Source organism: Psittacula echo (genome assembly GCF_963264785.1).
Source record: "Psittacula echo genome assembly, chromosome: 23".
Classification (NCBI taxonomy): Eukaryota; Metazoa; Chordata; class Aves; order Psittaciformes; family Psittacidae; genus Psittacula; species Psittacula echo.
In genome coordinates this window covers 2,821,291-2,838,938 of record NC_137748.1, presented here as the reverse complement: position 1 = coordinate 2,838,938, position 17,648 = coordinate 2,821,291, and the positions used below count along the sequence as shown (strand labels likewise).

Below are 17,648 nucleotides of genomic sequence, written 5' to 3'. Positions count from 1 at the left end.
AGCTGCTGGCGATGGCCCTGGGGAAGGGCCCAGGGACCCACAAGATGGCACCGCACTGGGGATGCCGACTCCTTTCTGTCCCTGATGCTCCTTGCACTGTGACCTCTACTCTGATTGACCTCGCTCCCCTTTTTTTGTCTCATTAAACCTCTGAGCAGCCCAGTCTATGCCTTTGTCTTGTCCTTTCCCCTGCAGTTGTTCTCCCAAGATGCCCAGGGAGAGAGATGTTGCTCTTTGGGTTCTGGGACGGGGTGTTGGGGATTATTGTGCAGTTATTGTCCACATGGGTTTGCACTGAGTTTGCTCTGTCATGAATTCTGTGACTCTCTTGTTTCTAAACTTCTCTGCCTATGTGGGGTATAGCAGGATTGAGTGACTGAATGACCCAGTCACTACCATCAGTTTGGTGCAAACACCTCCTCCTTTTCCTTGGGAAGCTCAACATTGTGAAGGAGGCAGTCAGGAGGAGAAAAGATGAGTGTGTTACTGACAAGGCAGCATCAACACCTTGCCAGGGAAGTATGGGGGAACCTGCCCTTTTGCAGCATTGAGATTTTGAGTTGCAGGGTGAGGAGAATCCCAGGCAGGAAATCAGAGCATAACAACAGTAAAGGAACATACTGCCACAGTGTCCTTGGGAAACCAGTCTCCACAGCTGGGCTCCACAGCTCTTGTGGTCTCTGGTCTGGTGCAGAGATGCTTGTGGCAACCTGCTCTTTCCTTCCACAAGGATTCAGGAGAGTTCCTGCACACTGCCTTTCTCCTTGGCCAAGGAGCTGAGTCCCTCCTCCTCATTGCCAGCCCTATCCCCGCCAGTGGGCAGAGGCACAAAGGCCATCCTGGGACGATGGGATCACAGCATACTCAAGTTAGGAAGTACCTCCAGAGGTCATAGGGCGCAACCCCTTGCTCCAACATCAATCTGCCATGAGCATCCAAGCACTGTTACTGCACTACCTCCCCAGGCAACCTTTTCCACTCCTGGACTCTCTTCCTGGTGAAAACCATTTGCCACCGATCGAGTCCGGACCTCTCATCTCTCAGGGTGAGCCCCATGTCTCCAGCTCTACGACCATACACTGCCGTGGTGAGCACTGTTGAGCCTGGATCTGTCCTCTGAGGGACCTCACCACGGCTACTCCCAAGCTGCTCTTAGGTCTCCCACCAAAGCCTTCTCTCTACAATCAGCAAGTCCCAAGCCCTCAGCCACTCCTCCTTGAACACGTGCTCCAGCTCCTTACCATCTTGGACACCCTCTGCTGAACTCACTCCCTTTGGTCAAGGTCTTTCTCCCATTAGATCTTTCTTGTGTTAGAGCCCAGCTGGTGAGTGCTGAGCAGAGTGGGATGAGTCCTATTGGTATTGCCCATGATGCCGATGACAGTCCTTTATGTCCAGAAACGGTTTTTAATGGTGTTACCACAAGAACTGAGCCTGCCTTAGGCTGCTGCTTGTCAGGGTGGAAGCATGTGAGGAGAGCTAGGGCTGGTTGCTGCCAAGCCAGCTGCCATGCAGGGATCTGGCTGGACATGTGGGATCTTACCCAGTTCTGTCCTGCAGCAGTTCAGCTGCTCCCCTTCGTCAGCCACAAGCCTCTGCAGCCTCTGCCTCTGGTGATTGCGCTGCTGTGGAGAGCTCCTGGACCGACCCTTGAGACACTCAGCCTGCACACGCTACCTCTTCCTGACCTGCTCCCGCTCTCCAGAGGCATCCCCAGGAAACCCTGGGCACAGGCAGGGCAAGGAGATGTTCTCTGTCTGTGGACCTGCGTGACAGTCCATGAGGGGAAGGGGAAAAAAGAGAAAACCCAAGTGGTGCAAAGGCAACACCCAGCACCTCACAACAGCAGAGGATGCCCAGGCATGCTCCGAAGAATGGCCGCTTTGGAAAGACTGCCCTGAGCCTTTCAGTTCACAGCCATTGTGTTAACAACCACTACACCTTCATCCCCAAAACACCATCCCAGAATCACACAGAGAAACAGCTCTGTCCTTGGGCATCTTGGGAGAGCATCTGCAGGGGAAAGGAGGAGACAGAGGCGTGGGTTGGGATGCAGCAGAACTTTAATGAGTCAGAACAGGGAAACAAGGACACTGTGGGTGGAGATCCTGGTGCAGGGAGCACCAAAGGCAGAAAGGAGTCGGCATCCCCAGTGCGGTGCCATCTTGTGGGTCCCTGGGCCCTTCCCCAGGGCCATCGCCAGCAGCTTTAGCAGGGGGGGCACCTCCTGCCGCAGTAGCGGCCGCCCAAGCCGGAGAGGCCCAAGCCGGAGAGGCTGAAGCCCCCGGAGTTGATGGGCACTCCCTCGGAGCTCAGGATGCTGCCAACGGCAGCGGAGGTGGAGGAGCCCACGGCGGTGTTCTGCGGGAAGGAGCTGAGGATGGGGCCGGGCAGGGTCACCACCACGGGGGAGGGCTGGATGGCGACGATGGAGTCCTGGCACTGCCTGACACAGGGCTCGTTGCAGCTGTTGGCCAGCGGGGTCGGGCCGCAGGGCTGGCAGGGCACGCACGGGCTGTAGCAGGACATGTCTGGATGGTCGAGCTTCACCTGGACACAGGGCAGGGGCAAGCACAGCAGGGACATGGGTCAGGAGCAGAATCTCACATCACCACAAGCAAGGATGAAAGGCGTCCTCTGTAGACAAGAGCTGGGGGCTGTGCAGGGGAGGCACTTGGGCTTCTCCTTTCCCTCCGAAGATCCCTGCCAAGATTGACCAAGCCCAGGGAGATCCCCAACAACCCCAGAGCTCAGGGGACATCTAATCCCATCCAAGCCCCAAGCTCTGTCCATGTCATAGACAAGTCCAGGTCCATGTCACACCTTCTGCCTCCTTCCCTCTACCATAGCAAGAAGTTCCAATGCCCAGCACAAGACAAAGGGGCAGGTATGTCCTCAGAAATGTCAGCGGAGGAGAAGGAGGAGAAAGAGTTTCAGACTCACCTTGTTCTCAAGGAGATGGAAGCGAGAGCAGTGGATGAGAGAGTGAGGAGAAGTTCCTGCTTTTATACTGCTCCTGCACTGCCCCAGGCCCACAGGCACTGCACACGGGCAGTAATTTCCCAGCAGACTCACCTCCAAAGCAAAACACCCACCTGATGGCACAGGTTGGGGTTGGTTTCCATCAACAATAATGTCCTCATTTCTGACACACCCACCAGGCCACGGAAGCTTCTTTCAAGTACCAGGATGAGAAGCCCAAGAATTTCCTGTGCAGGAGCACATCAGTGCGGGCAGAAGACAATTCCCAAGGGGATCCCCATGGATTTGAGTTCTTCCTCGTTACCTGTGGGTTGTGTTGGGGCTCAGGACAAGGTCCTGTTGTTCCCACTCTGCTCACAGCACCCTGCAGATTGGCTGGGGCTTTGCACCCTGACCAGCCAGAGACACAGGGACCTGGCCGAGTTGCCAAACCTCCTGCAGCCCTGAGCTATGGGAGCAGCAGCAGGAAAGTCCTGCTGAGGGCAGTGGCCATGAGGCCATCCTGGAGCTGTGGACTTGGGTGATGCCCCGTGCTCAGAGCTCATTTTCACAGGGCACGAATGGAGCTGCCCTGGCCGCAGGGGAATTGAGCCCTGTGTGGACAAGGGCTGCACTCCTGCCTTGTCCTCACACCAAAGGCTGACACACGCCAGGCCAGAATTAGAATGTGACTCTCCACGGGTAGGGAGAGTCTATCCCAGGGATCTTGCCTACGGAAGGCATTCCCCTGCCCTCCTGGGATGTATCCCAGCTGCCTCCAGGGCTGCAGGGCAGGGACGTGCACGGCTCCTTGATGTGCTTGGAGAGCTGGTTTCGTACTCAGAGGTGTTTCGAGCACTTGTCCTCCCTGAGCATCCCCAGGCACATAGCACTGCGGGGTTCTGCAGCCCTCACTGCTTGGGCAGTTGGAAGAGATTTTCTTGCCTCGCCAGTGGTGCTGGGCTGTGTTCCACACTGAGGAGGCCTCTGGGGCATGGGATGGGAGGAGGGATGCAGCCCTAATGGCCGGAGAAGACGTATCGCCCCAGACTGAGGGATGAGTCCCAGACACGCAGGAGATCTTTTCTCCAACCCTTGCTTTCCCTCCATGCCATGTTCTGGAGAGCAATGAAGGCAAATGAAGAGAAGCCTTTAGGCGTTCTGCTGACACTTGCAGTGTGGGCAGGAGCTGGGCTTCTTCCTACAAAGGTATTTGCCAACTGTGGCACTTCACTGCCCCAAGCCAACACCGCACGTGCCTGTTTGGGACTCCTCAAATACTTGGGGCTTCTCTTGTGCCCCACTGGCATGATTCTACCTGGGATAGCCTTGGGCTTCTCGTCCCGGGACATGAAAGGAGCTGCACGGCAAGTTCACCACATCAGGAATGAGGAAATGAAATGGCTGCGCTGATGGAAACCAACCCCAACCTGTGCCATCAGGTGGGTGTTTTGCTTTGGAGGTGAGTCTGCTGGAAAATTACTGCCTGTGTGCAGTGCCTGTGGGCCTGGGGCAGTGCAGGAGCAGTATAAAAGCAGGAACTTCTCCTCACTCTCTCATCCACTGCTCTCGCTTCCATCTCCTTGAGAACAAGGTGAGTCTGAAACTCTTTCTCCTCCTTCTCCTCCACTGACATTTCTGAGGACATACCTGCCCCTTTGTCTTGTGCTGGGCATTGGAACTTCTTGCTATGGTAGAGGGAAGGAGGCAGAAGGTGTGACATGGACCTGGACTTGTCTATGACATGGACAGAGCTTGGGGCTTGGATGGGATTAGATGTCCCCTGAGGTCTGGGGTTGTTGGGGATCTCCCTGGGCTTGGTCAATCTTGGCAGGGATCTTCGGAGGGAAAGGAGAAGCCCAAGTGCCTCCCCTGCACAGCCCCCAGCTCTTGTCTACAGAGGACGCCTTTCATCCTTGCTTGTGGTGATGTGAGATTCTGCTCCTGACCCATGTCCCTGCTGTGCTTGCCCCTGCCCTGTCTCCAGGTGAAGCTCGACCATCCAGACATGTCCTGCTACAGCCCGTGCGTGCCCTGCCAGCCCTGCGGCCCGACCCCGCTGGCCAACAGCTGCAACGAGCCCTGTGTCAGGCAGTGCCAGGACTCCATCGTCGCCATCCAGCCCTCCCCCGTGGTGGTGACCCTGCCCGGCCCCATCCTCAGCTCCTTCCCGCAGAACACCGCCGTGGGCTCCTCCACCTCCGCTGCCGTTGGCAGCATCCTGAGCTCCGAGGGAGTGCCCATCAACTCCGGGGGCTTCAGCCTCTCCGGCTTGGGCCTCTCCGGCTTGGGCGGCCGCTACTGCGGCAGGAGGTGCCCCCCCTGCTAAAGCTGCTGGCGATGGCCCTGGGGAAGGGCCCAGGGACCCACAAGATGGCACCGCACTGGGGAAGGAACGTTTGGTTGTTGCTTCCAGAGCAGTTGAGGAACTCCAGCACCTCCTGAACAAGGATGGGGCTAGGTTGGTCTCTTGCACAGCACGGCCCACACCTGCCTCTTCTATTGTCTGTAGTGGGGCCTCCATTCCCATTTTTCTCTTTTGACTCATTAAAGTTCTTCTGCATCCCAGACCATGCCTTTGCCTCATCCTTTTCACTGGAGATACTCCCCCAAATGCTCCGTGTCTCAGGGGTGCTTCTGGCATGGGGTTTTGGAGATACTTGTGCTCTGACGCGTAACACTGGCTTGCTTCTGATATTTTTTTAGTTACACATTGGGTGACCCTCTGCTTTTTAAACTTCTCTACCTGTCTTAGTCTGGGCAGAATGACCAGATGCTGTTCAGTGAACATCGCTACTCCAATAATGACTTTGGTCTCCCACTAAAGCATTCTGTTCTCCATGCTCAGCAAAATCTCTACCCTTAGCCTGTCCTGGCCAGCCACGTTCACCAACCTCCACACCTTCCTACCTGTCTTCGTGTCCTGAGTCTCTTCCTGGCTCCCGCTCTCCAGAAACATTCCCAGGAAGCCTTGGGCACAACAGGGAAGGAGCAGGGCAAAGGGGATGTTCTCTGCCTGGGGGCCTGTGTGGCAGTCTATGAGCGGAAGGGGAAAGAAGAGAAAACCCAAGTGGTGCAAAGGCAACACCCAGCACCTCACACCAGCAGAGGATGCCCAGGCATGCTCCAAAGAACGACCGCTTTGGAAAGACTGCCTACAATTTTATTGCTGAGCATGATGTTATACAGCATGGCATAGTCCTTTGGTCAGTTCAAGTCAGGTCTCCTGGCAGTGTCCCATCCAGCTACTTGCACACCACTTTCACCCACCATGCGCCAATATCCAAAGCTTAGGCTTGTTATCTGCAATGTTTTAACCACACATTTGAAGCTCGGCACTAAAATGATCAAAGCACGACCTCGACATTAGGTGAGGTATTTTTCTTTGGCTGTGAGTCTGTCTGAGAATTACTGCCTGCTGCAAGTCAAATTGCTCTGAGGGCACCTTGGCTGCAAAGAGTTGTAGTGAACAGCTCAAGGTCCAAGTGGAAACAAGTGACAAGAGGTTTCCTTCAGGGGTCCGTACCTAGAGCAATACTATTTCATCTCTTCATCAGTGATACAGGTAGTGGGGTTGAGTGCACCCGCAGAGAGCTCCTCCGTGATACCAAGCTGAGGGGCAACTGACACTCCTAAGGGAGGGATGGTGTCCAGAGGAACACGGACAAGCTTGAGGAATGGTCCCATGTGAAACTCAGGATACTTGACAAGACCAAGGGCAAGGCCCCTCACCTGCCCTTGAGCGATATTGATACGGACTGGAAAATGAACGCTTGAGGACTAAGGGACACTGGAGGTTGATAAACAACACAGAAGCCAGCAGCGTGTGCTGGCAGCTCAGAAAGCCAAGCGTGTCCTGGGCTGCATCACAAGAGACGTGGCCAGCACGTTGGGGGAGTGATTCTCTGCTTCTAGTCCTCACTCACTTAGAGGAACACTGAGGCCAGTCGGTGTCCCCAGTAGAAACAAGACATGGACCTGTTAGAGTAGGTCCAGAGAAGAGCTACAAAATTTATCAGATGCCTGCAACTCCTTCAGATGAGGAAAGGCTGAGGGAGCTGGGTGTTTTCATCGTGGAGAAGTCCACGCGGAGATGTTAGTACAGCCTTTCAACATACAGAGGGAACTTAGAAAGAAGTCCAAAGGAGAGTTTGGACGATCCTAACAGGACAAGGAGCAACACTTTTAAACTGATATAGGGGTCGTGAAGGTTGGACATAAGGAAGAAATTTATTATGCTGAGGATGGTGAGACATTGGCAAAGGTTGCCTGGAGAATGATGGGATGCTCCATCACTGAAGCGTTGAACATCAGGTTTGACAGAACTTTGAGTAACATGGTGCAGTGACAGATGTCCCTGCCCACGGTAGGGAGTTTGATGCCGATGATCTTTAAAGATCTCTTCCAACCAAAATCATTCTATGGTTCTATAATTATATGGCTCTACAGTAAGGTGCCCCACTGAAACATTTCTCTCTCTTTGAGAAGGCTGTGGTAAGGACGAGTTTCTCCTGGCCTCGCCTGGGAAGCAAGTGCTCTGTCTTGTCAGTACCACATTCCCTCCAGAATACTTACATGAAAATGTTGAAGTTACTGAGGAACAGGAAATGTGTGCACAGCTGAGTGGATTGAAGGTTCTGACCGATGTGTGGTTAATTGTATCCCAGCCCCAAAAGGCAGACTTTTTTATGAAAGTAGAGGGTCGCTTGATGGATGACTGACCATACTCACTGCCAGCCTGTTCTGACAGTCACTGCAAAACCATCCTCAACAACACCCTCCCAGGACCAGCCCTGAGCAACATCTCTTCCTTGGCCATCTTGGGAGAGCATCTGCAGGGGAAAGGAGGAGACAAAAGCACAAGGTGGGATGCAGCAGAACTTTAATGAGTCAAAACAGGGAAAAGAGGTCGACCCGAGTGGAGACCTCAGCACAGGCAGCAGCTTTAGCAGGGGAGACAACTCCTGCCGCAGTAGCGGCCGCCCAAGCCGGAGAGGCCCAAGCCGGAGAGGCTGAAGCCCCCGGAGTTGATGGGCACTCCCTCGGAGCTCAGGATGCTGCCAACGGCAGCGGAGGTGGAGGAGCCCACGGCGGTGTTCTGCGGGAAGGAGCTGAGGATGGGGCCGGGCAGGGTCACCACCACGGGGGAGGGCTGGATGGCGACGATGGAGTCCTGGCACTGCCTGACACAGGGCTCGTTGCAGCTGTTGGCCAGCGGGGTCGGGCCGCAGGGCTGGCAGGGCACGCACGGGCTGTAGCAGGACATGTCTGGATGGTCGAGCTTCACCTGGAGACAGGGCAGGGGCAAGCACGGCAGGGACATGGGTCAGGAGCAGAATCTCACATCACCACAAGCAAGGATGAAAGGCGTCCTCTGTAGACAAGAGCTGGGGGCTGTGCAGGGGAGGCACTTGGGCTTCTCCTTTCCCTCCGAAGATCCCTGCCAAGATTGACCAAGCCCAGGGAGATCCACAACAACCCCAGAGCTCAGGAGTCTCCTCAGCCAAGGTCCAGCCATGGCACATCTTCCACCCCATTCCCTCTCCCATGACAAGACGGTCCAAGCCCCTGAATGGGTCAAAGGGGCAGTTATGTGCTGAGAAATCTCAAAGGAGGAGGAGAAGGAGAAGGGGGTAGAGAAAGGGCTTCAGACTCACCTTGTTCTCAAGGAGATGGAGGTGAGAGCAGTGGATGAGAGAGTGAGGAGAAGTTCCTGCGTTTATACTGCTCCTGCACTGCCCCAGGCCCACAGGCACTGCACACGGGCAGTAATTTCCCAGCAGACTCACCTCCAAAGCAAAACACCCACCTGATGGCACGGGTTGGGGTTGGTTTCCATCAGCGCAGCCATTTCATTTCCTCATTCCTGATGTGGTGAACTTGCCATGCAGCTCCTTTCATGTCCCGGGACGAGAAGCCCAAGGCTATCCCAGGTAGAATCATGCCAGTGGGGCACAAGAGAAGCCCCAAGTATTTGAGGAGTCCCAAACAGGCACGTGCGGTGTTGGCTTGGGGCAGTGAAGTGCCACAGTTGGCAAATACCTTTGTAGGAAGAAGCCCAGCTCCTGCCCACACTGCAAGTGTCAGCAGAACGCCTAAAGGCTTCTCTTCATTTGCCTTCATTGCTCTCCAGAACATGGCATGGAGGGAAAGCAAGGGTTGGAGAAAAGATCTCCTGCGTGTCTGGGACTCATCCCTCAGTCTGGGGCGATACGTCTTCTCCGGCCATTAGGGCTGCATCCCTCCTCCCACCCCATGCCCCAGAGGCCTCCTCAGTGTGGAACACAGCCCAGCACCACTGGCGAGGCAAGAAAATCTCTTCCAACTGCCCAAGCAGTGAGGGCTGCAGAACCCCGCAGTGCTATGTGCCTGGGGATGCTCAGGGAGGACAAGTGCTCGAAACACCTCTGAGTACGAAACCAGCTCTCCAAGCACATCAAGGAGCCGTGCACGTCCCTGCCCTGCAGCCCTGGAGGCAGCTGGGATACATCCCAGGAGGGCAGGGGAATGCCTTCCGTAGGCAAGATCCCTGGGATAGACTCTCCCTACCCGTGGAGAGTCACATTCTAATTCTGGCCTGGCGTGTGTCAGCCTTTGGTGTGAGGACAAGGCAGGAGTGCAGCCCTTGTCCACACAGGGCTCAATTCCCCTGCGGCCAGGGCAGCTCCATTCGTGCCCTGTGAAAATGAGCTCTGAGCACGGGGCATCACCCAAGTCCACAGCTCCAGGATGGCCTCATGGCCACTGCCCTCAGCAGGACTTTCCTGCTGCTGCTCCCATAGCTCAGGGCTGCAGGAGGTTTGGCAACTCGGCCAGGTCCCTGTGTCTCTGGCTGGTCAGGGTGCAAAGCCCCAGCCAATCTGCAGGGTGCTGTGAGCAGAGTGGGAACAACAGGACCTTGTCCTGAGCCCCAACACAACCCACAGGTAACGAGGAAGAACTCAAATCCATGGGGATCCCCTTGGGAATTGTCTTCTGCCCGCACTGATGTGCTCCTGCACAGGAAATTCTTGGGCTTCTCATCCTGGTACTTGAAAGAAGCTTCCGTGGCCTGGTGGGTGTGTCAGAAATGAGGACATTATTGTTGATGGAAACCAACCCCAACCTGTGCCATCAGGTGGGTGTTTTGCTTTGGAGGTGAGTCTGCTGGGAAATTACTGCCCGTGTGCAGTGCCTGTGGGCCTGGGGCAGTGCAGGAGCAGTATAAAAGCAGGAACTTCTCCTCACTCTCTCATCCACTGCTCTCGCTTCCATCTCCTTGAGAACAAGGTGAGTCTGAAGCTCTTTCTCCTCCTTCTCCTCCACTGACATTTCTGAGGACATACCTGCCCCTTTGTCTTGTGCTGGGCATTGGAACTTCTTGCTATGGTAGAGGGAAGGAGGCAGAAGGTGTGACATGGACCTGGACTTGTCTATGACATGGACAGAGCTTGGGGCTTGGATGGGATTAGATGTCCCCTGAGCTCTGGGGTTGTTGGGGATCTCCCTGGGCTTGGTCAATCTTGGCAGGGATCTTCGGAGGGAAAGGAGAAGCCCTGCACAGCCCTCAGCTCTTGTCTACAGAGGACGCCTTTCATCCTTGCTTGTGGTGATGTGAGATTCTGCTCCTGACCCGTGTCCCTGCTGTGCTTGCCCCTGCCCTGTCTCCAGGTGAAGCTCGACCATCCAGACATGTCCTGCTACAGCCCGTGCGTGCCCTGCCAGCCCTGCGGCCCGACCCCGCTGGCCAACAGCTGCAACGAGCCCTGTGTCAGGCAGTGCCAGGACTCCATCGTCGCCATCCAGCCCTCCCCCGTGGTGGTGACCCTGCCCGGCCCCATCCTCAGCTCCTTCCCGCAGAACACCGCCGTGGGCTCCTCCACCTCCGCTGCCGTTGGCAGCATCCTGAGCTCCGAGGGAGTGCCCATCAACTCCGGGGGCTTCAGCCTCTCCGGCTTGGGCCTCTCCGGCTTGGGCGGCCGCTACTGCGGCAGGAGGTGCCCCCCCTGCTAAAGCTGCTGGCGATGGCCCTGGGGAAGGGCCCAGGGACCCACAAGATGGCACCGCACTGGGGATGCCGACTCCTTTCTGTCCCTGATGCTCCTTGCACTGTGACCTCTACTCTGATTGACCTCGCTCCCCTTTTTTTGTCTCATTAAACCTCTGAGCAGCCCAGTCTATGCCTTTGTCTTGTCCTTTCCCCTGCAGTTGTTCTCCCAAGATGCCCAGGGAGAGAGATGTTGCTCTTTGGGTTCTGGGACGGGGTGTTGGGGATTATTGTGCAGTTATTGTCCACATGGGTTTGCACTGAGTTTGCTCTGTCATGAATTCTGTGACTCTCTTGTTTCTAAACTTCTCTGCCTATGTGGGGTATAGCAGGATTGAGTGACTGAATGACCCAGTCACTACCATCAGTTTGGTGCAAACACCTCCTCCTTTTCCTTGGGAAGCTCAACATTGTGAAGGAGGCAGTCAGGAGGAGAAAAGATGAGTGTGTTACTGACAAGGCAGCATCAACACCTTGCCAGGGAAGTATGGGGGAACCTGCCCTTTTGCAGCATTGAGATTTTGAGTTGCAGGGTGAGGAGAATCCCAGGCAGGAAATCAGAGCATAACAACAGTAAAGGAACATACTGCCACAGTGTCCTTGGGAAACCAGTCTCCACAGCTGGGCTCCACAGCTCTTGTGGTCTCTGGTCTGGTGCAGAGATGCTTGTGGCAACCTGCTCTTTCCTTCCACAAGGATTCAGGAGAGTTCCTGCACACTGCCTTTCTCCTTGGCCAAGGAGCTGAGTCCCTCCTCCTCATTGCCAGCCCTATCCCCGCCAGTGGGCAGAGGCACAAAGGCCATCCTGGGACGATGGGATCACAGCATACTCAAGTTAGGAAGTACCTCCAGAGGTCATAGGGCGCAACCCCTTGCTCCAACATCAATCTGCCATGAGCATCCAAGCACTGTTACTGCACTACCTCCCCAGGCAACCTTTTCCACTCCTGGACTCTCTTCCTGGTGAAAACCATTTGCCACCGATCGAGTCCGGACCTCTCATCTCTCAGGGTGAGCCCCATGTCTCCAGCTCTACGACCATACACTGCCGTGGTGAGCACTGTTGAGCCTGGATCTGTCCTCTGAGGGACCTCACCACGGCTACTCCCAAGCTGCTCTTAGGTCTCCCACCAAAGCCTTCTCTCTACAATCAGCAAGTCCCAAGCCCTCAGCCACTCCTCCCTGAACACGTGCTCCAGCTCCTTACCATCTTGGACACCCTCTGCTGAACTCACTCCCTTTGGTCAAGGTCTTTCTCCCATTAGATCTTTCTTGTGTTAGAGCCCAGCTGGTGAGTGCTGAGCAGAGTGGGATGAGTCCTATTGGTATTGCCCATGATGCCGATGACAGTCCTTTATGTCCAGAAACGGTTTTTAATGGTGTTACCACAAGAACTGAGCCTGCCTTAGGCTGCTGCTTGTCAGGGTGGAAGCATGTGAGGAGAGCTAGGGCTGGTTGCTGCCAAGCCAGCTGCCATGCAGGGATCTGGCTGGACATGTGGGATCTTACCCAGTTCTGTCCTGCAGCAGTTCAGCTGCTCCCCTTCGTCAGCCACAAGCCTCTGCAGCCTCTGCCTCTGGTGATTGCGCTGCTGTGGAGAGCTCCTGGACCGACCCTTGAGACACTCAGCCTGCACACGCTACCTCTTCCTGACCTGCTCCCGCTCTCCAGAGGCATCCCCAGGAAACCCTGGGCACAGGCAGGGCAAGGAGATGTTCTCTGTCTGTGGACCTGCGTGACAGTCCATGAGGGGAAGGGGAAAAAAGAGAAAACCCAAGTGGTGCAAAGGCAACACCCAGCACCTCACAACAGCAGAGGATGCCCAGGCATGCTCCGAAGAATGGCCGCTTTGGAAAGACTGCCCCGAGCCTTTCAGTTCACAGCCATTGTGTTAACAACCACTACACCTTCATCCCCAAAACACCATCCCAGAATCACACAGAGAAACAGCTCTGTCCTTGGGCATCTTGGGAGAGCATCTGCAGGGGAAAGGATGAGACAGAGGCATGGGTTGGGATGCAGCAGAACTTTAATGAGTCAGAACAGGGAAACAAGGACACTGTGGGTGGAGATCCTGGTGCAGGGAGCACCAAAGGCAGAAAGGAGTCGGCATCCCCAGTGCGGTGCCATCTTGTGGGTCCCTGGGCCCTTCCCCAGGGCCATCGCCAGCAGCTTTAGCAGGGGGGGCACCTCCTGCCGCAGTAGCGGCCGCCCAAGCCGGAGAGGCCCAAGCCGGAGAGGCTGAAGCCCCCGGAGTTGATGGGCACTCCCTCGGAGCTCAGGATGCTGCCAACGGCAGCGGAGGTGGAGGAGCCCACGGCGGTGTTCTGCGGGAAGGAGCTGAGGATGGGGCCGGGCAGGGTCACCACCACGGGGGAGGGCTGGATGGCGACGATGGAGTCCTGGCACTGCCTGACACAGGGCTCGTTGCAGCTGTTGGCCAGCGGGGTCGGGCCGCAGGGCTGGCAGGGCACGCACGGGCTGTAGCAGGACATGTCTGGATGCTGGAGCTTCACCTGGAGACAGGGCAGGGGCAAGCACGGCAGGGACATGGGTCAGGAGCAGCCTGAAGCCCACCACAAAGGAGCCAAGTAGCAAGATGGAGTCATGAGCTACTGGCTGTGTAAGGAATCCCACTGCCTTCAGCCTCCCCTCAGCCCAAAAGACCCTGCCAAGAGCAACCAAACCCAGCAAGGTCACCTCCCAGACCACTGCTCAGCCAAGACCCAGCCTAACTCCATGCCACAACTTCTACCATTTTTCCTGTCCTGTGACAAGCTGCTTCAACTCCCAGTGTAGGACGAAGGAGCAGGAATATGCTGAGAGATCCCAAAGGAGGAGGAGGAGAAACAGGAGGAAAAGGAGGATGAGAAGGAGCTTCAGACTCACCTTGTTCTCAAGGAGATGAAGGCGAGAGCAGTGGATGAGAGAGCGAGGAGAAGCTCCCCCTTTTATACTGCCCCTGAACCGCCCCATGCCCACAGGCACTGCACACAGGCAGTAATTTTCCAGCAGACTCACCTCCAAAGCAAAACACCCACCTGATGGCACGGGTTGGGGGTTGTTTTCCTTCTGATTTCCTCATTTCTGATGTGTTGCTCTGCCATGCAGGTGCTACTGATGTGCCTGCAGATGGCCTTGGTTGGGATCCCAGATATTGCCACAAGAGGGAACAGCTTGGCCAAACAAATGGACACAGGCAGGAGAGGACTGCATTGGTGGGACAGCACGTGCCTGTCCAGAAGGCTGAAAACAACCTCACCACATTTCTCCAGACCCATGCCTCTTACCTGCACGCACACCTCCATCACTTGGAGTACATCTTCCGCTGCTATTGATGTGCTCCTGACAGGAAATATTTGGGCCTGTCATCTTGATACTTGAAAGGATCTTCTGAGACATAATGGTCATTTCAGAAATGAGGAAGTGAAATGGCTGCGTTGATGGAAACCAACCCCAACCCGTGCCATTAGGCGTATGTTTTGCTTTGGAGGTGAGTCTGCTGGAAAATTACTGCCCGTGTGCAGTGCCTGTGGGCCTGGGGCAGTGCAGGAGCAGTATAAAAGCAGGAACTTCTCCTCACTCTCTCATCCACTGCTCTCGCCTCCACCTCCTTGAGAACAAGGTGAGTCTGAAGCCTTTTCTCCTTCCTTATCCTTCCTTTACCTCTTCAGCTTTTCTCAGCATACACTTGCCTTTTGTCCTACGCCGGGTCAAGGGGCTACTAATAATGAGAGAGGGAAGGGAGCAGAAGGTGTATCATGCAGGTAGGCTTTGGCTGGCTGAAGTGAGCGATGGCTACACTGGGAGCTCCCTGCACTTTGCTGTTCTTGATGGAGCGTACCTTGGCTGAGAGGAATCTGAAATCCATGGGTCTCCCTACACCACCTCCAGCTCTTGTCTCAACCTTGGCTTGCCTTGGGCTTCAGGCTGCTCCTGACCCATGTCCCTGCTGTGCTTGCCCCTGCCCTGTCTCCAGGTGAAGCTCGACCATCCAGACATGTCCTGCTACAGCCCGTGCGTGCCCTGCCAGCCCTGCGGCCCGACCCCGCTGGCCAACAGCTGCAACGAGCCCTGTGTCAGGCAGTGCCAGGACTCCATCGTCGCCATCCAGCCCTCCCCCGTGGTGGTGACCCTGCCCGGCCCCATCCTCAGCTCCTTCCCGCAGAACACCGCCGTGGGCTCCTCCACCTCCGCTGCCGTTGGCAGCATCCTGAGCTCCGAGGGAGTGCCCATCAACTCCGGGGGCTTCAGCCTCTCCGGCTTGGGCCTCTCCGGCTTGGGCGGCCGCTACTGCGGCAGGAGGTGCCCCCCCTGCTAAAGCTGCTGGCGATGGCCCTGGGGAAGGGCCCAGGGACCCACAAGATGGCACCGCACTGGGGATGCCGACTCCTTTCTGCCTTTGGTGCTCCCTGCACCAGGATCTCCACCCACAGTGTCCTTGTTTCCCTGTTCTGACTCATTAAAGTTCTGCTGCATCCCAACCCATGCCTCTGTCTCATCCTTTCCCCTGCAGATGCTCTCCCAAGATGCCCAAGGACAGAGCTGTTGCTCAGGGGTGGTTCTGGGAGGGGATAATTGTGATTTGTAATAGCATTGTGCAGGATCTACCTGGATGGAGTTGGCCCCATATTAGCCCTCCTACTTGTTCTTTCTAGTTGTACCTGGTATGATACTAATAACACAGAACTGTTTCGGGTTTTGCTGAGCGGTGCTTGCACAGCACCAATGCTGTTTCTCCAACTCCCTCTCCAAATGATTCTAGGCTGGAGTGGGGAAGAGGCTGGGGAGGGACAAAGGCAGGACTGATGCGCCAGACTGAGCAAAGGGATTTTCCATACCATATGACATCATGGTTAGCAATAAATGGTAGGAGGAAGGAGGAGGTTTGGGCCAGGGGGGCATTCACAGAATGGTTGAGGCTGAAAGGAACCACCAGAGGCCACCTGCTCCAACCTCCTTGTCTCTAAGCAAGCCTCCTAAACCAAAGGAAAGACTTCCTCTCTCCAGACCTTCTCTCTGGTCTTCTGGCTCAGGGATTCCTGGGGGCTGCCTTTGATGCTGAAGACTGAAGAAAAGGCAGCGTTCAGTATCTCTGCCTTCTTTGTGTCCTCTGTCACCAGGGTCCCTGCTCCAGTCCGTAGTGGGCCCACATTTTCCTCCTATTATTGATCTGTTTGAAGAAGCCCTTCCTGTTGTTCATATCCTCAGCTACATAGAATTCCAAATGGGCCTTGGCTTTCCCCATCGCATTTCTGCGTACTCTGACAACATTCAAAGTGGCCTGTCCCTGCTTCCACCTCCTCTGTATCTCCTGCTTGGACTTCAGCTCCTGATTACGGATTTTGTCTTCTGAAGCAACCAGTAATTGCCCTGGCATTGATGCCCCAGCTGTGCTGGAGGAGAACATGAGGGAATACAGCTCCCTCTCCCCATCCAAGACGGATGTGGCTCATTCTGTTGTGCGGGTTCCTGAGGTCCTTGTTCACTCTTTGGTGAGGTTCTTACAAATAGTAATGAACCGTTGGTTTAATGTGGGTTTGTGGAAACTGCTGTCATGCTGGCTTAAGAGGTGACAACTTCTGGCTGTGGTGACAGTGAAATGTGCCCTGAGGTGGCCAGTCCCTGGCTGGCTGCTGCTTGAAAACCAGCTGCTTTTAGCACTGTATTGGCATTGCTTGTACTTGACCTGTGTCTATCGAGCCACAGCTCGTTAGCATCAGAGGGCCATGATTACAACAGGGACCCAAACGACCTCTGGAGATGTCACGATTCAGCCAGGGACCCGAACTACATCTAAGAACACGGTAGCTGAGGCAGAGACCCAAACCACAGGTGAGGACACCACGGCTGGGACAGGGACCCAAACACTACCTGCAGTAATTGTTCTGGTAATGGAAAAGAAATAGTGAACAACGAAGTGAATGGGTCCTTCTCTTTGATTAGTAAAGAAGTGAGGAGGGAAGTGTGTGATGAGGAAGGCAGCCCTTCAGCAAAGGGTGGGAGGATGAAGTGAGACAAATAACTGAAGAGACAGAAAGTACAGAGTCGAATCGTAGAAAGGTTTGAGGAAGAAGCTCGTCCAGTTCCAACTCCCTGGCACAGGCAGGGACACCCTCCACTAGAGCAGGTTGCTCCAAGCCCCTGTGTCCAAACTGGATTTGGTTGCACCCAGTCCTTGACCTCAAGAGAGCTTCAAGACATGTGGAACCATTACAGACACCAGCCTGGTGAGCAGGTTACTGCATGGCAACTCTGATGGTTAGAGATTGGGGCCAACAGCCAGGAACTGGGAGGTAAGGAAGCCAAACAGCTGGGATCCCTCAACAGGGACCCAGGAATTGACAATGGACTTGGAAAAGAAGCTGTGAATTGCAGTCTCTGGAGGTGTGTCTTGTCAAGTGTGAGGGCAAGATATCTGTTCAAGATCTTGTGATTTAGTAAGGAAGGTGAACCAAGGCTTAGAGAGGCATAAAGTGCCTGAGAGGATTAGTTGTGATGGAAGTCATCTGATGACAAGGAGGTCTCCTAAGGACTGGAGAATGCCCTGTGCACAAGGGCCATGTGAAAAGGGTGGTCCAGAATGAACCAGTGTTGTATTCTAACAGCTTGGCAGCAATGAATTGCCTGGATTTGGATACCCCAGTGGTGAAGAGAGCAT

The 17,648-nt window shown here is 55.2% G+C and overlaps 6 pseudogenes across 6 annotated transcripts; 3 read left to right on the top strand and 3 right to left on the bottom strand.

The window, feature by feature from the left end:
• Window positions 1–2,208: 2,208 nt before the first annotated feature.
• On the bottom strand, window positions 2,209–2,529 carry LOC308229474 (feather beta keratin pseudogene; annotated as a pseudogene). Its single transcript has one exon. The product of its transcript is annotated as a feather beta keratin pseudogene (transcript).
• Window positions 2,530–4,969: 2,440 nt separating this feature from the next.
• LOC308229463 (feather beta keratin pseudogene) lies at window positions 4,970–5,290 on the top strand (annotated as a pseudogene). The gene has a single exon. The product of its transcript is annotated as a feather beta keratin pseudogene (transcript).
• Window positions 5,291–7,906: 2,616 nt separating this feature from the next.
• Window positions 7,907–8,227, bottom strand: LOC308229415 (feather beta keratin pseudogene; annotated as a pseudogene). The gene has a single exon. The product of its transcript is annotated as a feather beta keratin pseudogene (transcript).
• A 2,405-nt stretch (window positions 8,228–10,632) lies between these two features.
• LOC308229406 (feather beta keratin pseudogene) lies at window positions 10,633–10,953 on the top strand (annotated as a pseudogene). The gene has a single exon. The product of its transcript is annotated as a feather beta keratin pseudogene (transcript).
• Window positions 10,954–13,161: 2,208 nt separating this feature from the next.
• On the bottom strand, window positions 13,162–13,482 carry LOC308229397 (feather beta keratin pseudogene; annotated as a pseudogene). The gene has a single exon. The product of its transcript is annotated as a feather beta keratin pseudogene (transcript).
• Window positions 13,483–14,987: 1,505 nt separating this feature from the next.
• LOC308229381 (feather beta keratin pseudogene) lies at window positions 14,988–15,308 on the top strand (annotated as a pseudogene). Its single transcript has one exon. The product of its transcript is annotated as a feather beta keratin pseudogene (transcript).
• Window positions 15,309–17,648: the final 2,340 nt, after the last annotated feature.